Below are 6,045 nucleotides of genomic sequence, written 5' to 3'. Positions count from 1 at the left end.
TCTTAAAAACATTTAACTTAACGATAAACCACTGGTTTCTCAATCAAATACAGAAAAACTGTGAAGTAACCTGCATTCTTTTATTCATCAGTACACGTATGGTCGAGATGCATAAAAATAAACAAGAATCAACATACCACGATGTAGTCACCACAGCACCATGATTTCTGTTCATAATTATATATCCATGAAAGTGATTTGAATTTATCCGGTTGCATCTCAGTAACATGTGCTTATACAGAATAATATTCAGCACTGAATATATTCTAATTATTTATAATATAATATAGGATAAATTCTTTATATGTATATATATATATATATATATATATATATATATATATATATATATATATATATATATATATATATATATATACGCTGTCCGACGTACATGTATACATATCGATACTTATGTAATGCTAGCTGTTAAGAAAAATATGTCTTTAAGCTACGTAAGTTTTAGTTCAGAATCGGTTATTACAACGCACACCTTACTCTACGGTTTCACTATATATATAATGCACATTCATAATTGAAAATATGGACTTCATAGTATATATTACAGCAATGAATATTATATATGTACAGAGGCACACAATCAACATTCATGGGAGCACTCAAATACAAAAGCATTAAAGCATGCATATATACATACATCTACACCTATTTTTATATATCTCTATGTGTATGTACGGAGAGATAGAGATTGGTGATAAAATACATGAGACGGAGATAAATATACCGTTGTGCATTTATGCATACATGTATTAATATAACTATATATATATATGCATATATGTGCGTGTGTATATGTATTTGTATGTAAGCATCCTTCAGTATTATACTTGCACACACATGCATAGCCTTGTAGCTTGTACGTTTGCTGTGTACGTATTGTACTGATAATGAAGATTGTGGAATTTGTGTTTATGTATACATATATTTACTTAGTGTGTAGCTATGTACATTTAAGCATGTATATATGCGTGATTTTGTATGATTGTATGACTATATCTATCGGAAAAATTTCTGCAAGGATCACAGTCAGCTGACACACCCCACTTTTGGAAACACAACTAACTGAATCACAATTGATTTTTGACTTTCCAGAAGCACTATTGGTATGATTTCTGTACTGGTCAAGTTCGGTTACAGGGACACTACCATGAACATCATATGTCACCATTACACGTCTTTCTTTGACCTCATCATGTAATTTGATTCTATAGAGACTTGAAATCTGTAAAATGTCTTGACCAAACGTGGGTCATAAAATTTCATCGAAATAAATCGACTCCTGCAAACAGTATTTAAACTGAACTGCAGTGATAATCTTCCGTGACACAACAGTTTGAATTTGAAGTGGAGTAAGACACATATTCGTAATTACTCACTCGTTGTTTTCCGTTTGTCCGTCAGCTATACTCGAGTTCACTGTAGGCAAAATAACACCAAACGTCCGTCCAGATCTTATAAAGAACACATAGCCAGTTATTCCGACTTTAAACACACCGTGCAAAACGAAGGCCTGCGACTGCATCGTAATTGAAATTTCAATATGCGGACGAGTTCGCGGTTAGAGTGACTTCATTAGAAGTACTTGAGGCTGTTATCGACATTTTTACTGAGAGCATGAATATGACTCTTAAAAGCAAGTAAAACAATGTTTTGCATCACAATCACCCGAGAAGTTGGAAATTGGTCTTACCATTTTGATACACTGACAAGGGGAAATACAAAGAACATTCTCTAACTGTAACTGATTTGTTAGACGGTCAGCAATTTTGAGGAAGAGATAGGTCGACCGTAGTGCTCAAATGGTACTTTATTTTATCGACCCTGAAAGGATGAAAGGCAGAGTCGACCTCAATGAAATTTGACCTCAGACGGTAGAGAGGGACGGAACGCTGTTAGGCATTTTGCCCTGCGTATTAACATCTCTGCCAACTGCTGCCTCACAATATGCAAATATTGATATGAGAAAATCTAATACCAGATTAAATATGTCAAAGCCGCTCTTTTTGTTTGTTTGATAAGAGACGTATATGGAGGTAATGATCTGAAGCAAACAAATATACTTATGGTGTATAAGGCAGTTGTTGTGCCCTTTCTCTCATACAATTCTGAAACCGGGACAAATTATCGGTAACATTTTCAGCTGGAAATACATTATCACAGATATCTGAGGAAAATCTAGAACATCAGATGGCAGAAGAAATGGAGAAATGTCAGATTGCCAGCACAAGATAATATCTTCTAAAATGAAACCATGATTACGCGACATAAGCTTTGAATGTTTAACCAGACAACTGACTTTTTTAAAGATTACACAGAGACAACAGATCTCACTTGAAACGAAAGATCTTTATTGACCTATTCAATCACAGAGAGGCCTGCAAAAGTCATAACGGATGGACAATGAAGGGTATTTTTTGCATTCTTCAAGGAATGTCGAATATATTTTTGCAGTTTGTTTTCATATGCTTTCAATAAATTTATATATAAACAGTCAATGTAGAATTGTTGCTCACTACTTTACAGGTATGGTCAATTACCCATACCAGAAACATGCCGAGATACAGACATTTTATTTAAAAGAATATTAAAGAAGACCATATATGCTTAACATTAAGCCTGAAGGAAGAAGGAAATTCAAAAGTGTATTAGAATTGAAAATACTCAGTAAGTATCAGCATTGGAATAAAATATTTAGCTATTGGCAGCTGAGTTTTAAGCTTCTAAGTCTGTGTTGTATAATCTTCTTTCTTTGGCAAACTCTGCAACTTTGTAGGATTCACATAATTCTGCATTATGTATTAAAATTGATAAACTGCATCAGTTTTCGATATTCTATAATCGGTAATTCAATAGCAATGCGACTAAAATACTTATAGCAATGTATCTACTTCAGTAACGTCAAGACTATACACGTTCACACATAAACACACACACACTCACATATATATATATGTGTATATATGTGTATATATGTGTATATATATATATATATATATATATATATATATATATATATATATATATATATATATATATATATATATATATATATATATATATATATATATACATACACATTCTCAGAAACAAATATGTCGCATGTAATGCTATAAAACGTATACATGAATACATACTTTGGACGCATATTCAACATATACATATCCGGATTTATAGCATGTCTACAACTAAGATTCATTCATGCACACAAATAGCAAACCAGTCATAAATATACCAGCAGAAAGTAATGTGTATACTGTTACACACACACAGATGCGCGCGGGCATACAGACACAGGTGCACATAATCGCACACACGCATATAAATGCTCTTCATTATTAGTAAATACGCTTATAATAATTCCCTTAGATATTTTCATAGCATCCCAAAATAGTTCTGACGACATGTATTTCTTGTGATGTACTCGTAATAAAACTATCTACGTTTGTACATGGTATTTCTTTGTTACATATACGTATATATGTGTGTGTGTGTGTGCCTGTGTGTGTATGCATGTGTATATATACATATGTATATATGCATACCATTTAAACATATACATACACATACATACATATGTACATATATATATATATGAGTATACACGTACATATAATGTATTATACATGCATATATGCATGTATATGCACAAGTATATATATACATTCTATATACATGCATGTATACATATACGTAGACATATATGTGTGTGTGTGTGTGTGTGTGTGTGTGTGTGTGTGTGTGTGTGTGTGTGTGTGTGTGTGTTTCTGCTCGCTTTGTAATCACGTGGGTCTGGGAATTTGATTGTCAGAAACTGCGGAATAGCTGCGAACATACAGAGACTCACGTTTTTCCTCCTCGCCCCTCATCCATCCTGTATGTGATATCTGAAGAAAATGAGTACTGCACAAGCGCACTAGCTTATATTCCTTAGGCCGTGATGAGTATCAGTTACTGAGCCTGTGGCACATTCACTTCCTTCAGTAATCACATATTTGTTGTTCGGTGGATTGAGTGGACTACGGCGTAAGATATGCAACATGTCAGTCTGAAGATACAGTATTGATCGCATACACAACATTCCACCCAGTCAAACTGTGCGGTTGCGAAGCAAAGTTCTTTTCTAGACATTCTAATAAATGTATATACAAAGAACATCTGCACCACTTCCCACAGCTAAATTCTATTCTCAAATTAGTGGTCAATCAAAAGGTACAGAAAAAAGCACCTGCAAAGATGTTATGCACTGGAATCGAACACAGAACTTCGTGGTTGAAAATCGAACTATTTAACCTGCTCGGACATATGCCATTAACTCAGAAGGAAAAATAACTGACTGATCATCCATGAAATTACGTTTATCATTGCTCTATTCAAATCAAGTGAGTTTGGTGACAATGTTCAACAGCAGCACGAATCACAACTGAACACGTGAGAATGGGTGGTGGCAAAGGAAACCAGAAACAACTATAGGGTTGTTTGATGTAAAAGACATAGCAGGCAAATATCCTACAAATCACACTGATTTGTAATTGGAAGGACATTGGATAATGTAGTACTTGCATAGTCTCCATTGAATGTGCATCAATATCATTTTATGGATTAGTTAAGGGAGAAAGCAGCACCCATACTCATTGTAGGGCCTCAGAGTCTTCTGGGTGCATTGTGGAAAGAAATAGGCACAACTAATGCGTTGCTTGCATAAAAAAGTAGCATCCCAAATATCGGTTTCAAATTTTGGCACAAGACCAATTCCAAATACTGAGTTATCTGTACACAAAGGACCAGATCTCCATATCAAGTACTTATTCTGTTTAGTAAGAAAGACCAAGTTTAACTGCGGTGTGGATTGAGACTAGACGATTGGAGGACGAAACTAAATACTAGTGCATATTATCTGCCACACTACCATTCTTTCCACTTCCATTGTCTTGATAATAATTAAAAATAATCAATGCAAAGTCAGACATTTATTTAGGTCAAAGGTCAAGCATATTCGACTAAATTGATCAAGTACATTACTTGTAATGTACTTGATAGAATCAAATCAATTATTATTAGCTTTGACTACAAGAGCTGAGAGAGACGGAAACAATTTCTTTAAAGCTCCCAGTCCTGCATTTTGGTAATAGATTCTTCGTCAGGGTTGAAGACTGGCAATCAGGTGTTCGATCAACCAAATTTCTACACGAGAAATTAACCTTTAATCAGCTGAGAATTCTACAGACACGTTTACATATAAGGCGATTTTCTGGCGGAATCAGAGAGACAATATAAAAAGGCTGAACCTTCGAATTACAGGTACAATCTAGAGGGGAAAAGTGAAAGTTAGAGAAAAAGAGAGAACTATCGGTTATTGACTCCAGTACAAGTCAGAATGTTTATTTATCGACCTTGAAAAGATGAAAGATGAAGTTAAAGGTGGGATTAAAATTCAGGACATAAAGAATCGGAAAGATTATTCAAAGGCACCTCATCCCGCACCCTAACTCTGTTGCCAATTCACTGCTTTGCATTTCTATGAATACTGCAATTGGTTATACAGATTTATTATATTGACAAAAATCATAAGTTTTAGATATCAGCGGATCATCATATTTGACTGAAACTTATCTTTTTCATTCTCACCCTGCGCGCGTAAGCGAAAGCAGGGTATTGTCATCACTCGTCTTCGTATGTTTGTCTCTGTATTTGAAACATTACTGGAAAACGGCTGAATAGATTTACACCAAATTTGGCAGAAATAGTCGTTGGGAGAGTGGCTCGAAATGACGAAAATTTGGTTTAATTATCTACAAACATCCATAAATACATACATAGATCTGCGACTCTGTGTGTGTGTGTGTGTGTGTGTGTGTGTGTGTACAGTGAGGTATTTGAAGGTTTCGTTTATTTACGAGTTGATTTCTTAATTTCACCGGAATATAAATACCTTTAATGCTGAAACTTAAAAAAAAAAAAAAATTATCTGCGCGCAGGTGTCTTGCAAACAACTCGCACATGCAAGTGCTACCAGTCGAGAACTCC

Source organism: Octopus bimaculoides, chromosome 4, assembly GCF_001194135.2.
Source record: "Octopus bimaculoides isolate UCB-OBI-ISO-001 chromosome 4, ASM119413v2, whole genome shotgun sequence".
In the NCBI taxonomy this organism is placed as follows: Eukaryota; Metazoa; Mollusca; class Cephalopoda; order Octopoda; family Octopodidae; genus Octopus; species Octopus bimaculoides.
The sequence above is the reverse complement of the archived record's forward strand: the minus strand, read 5'-3'. Positions refer to the sequence as shown.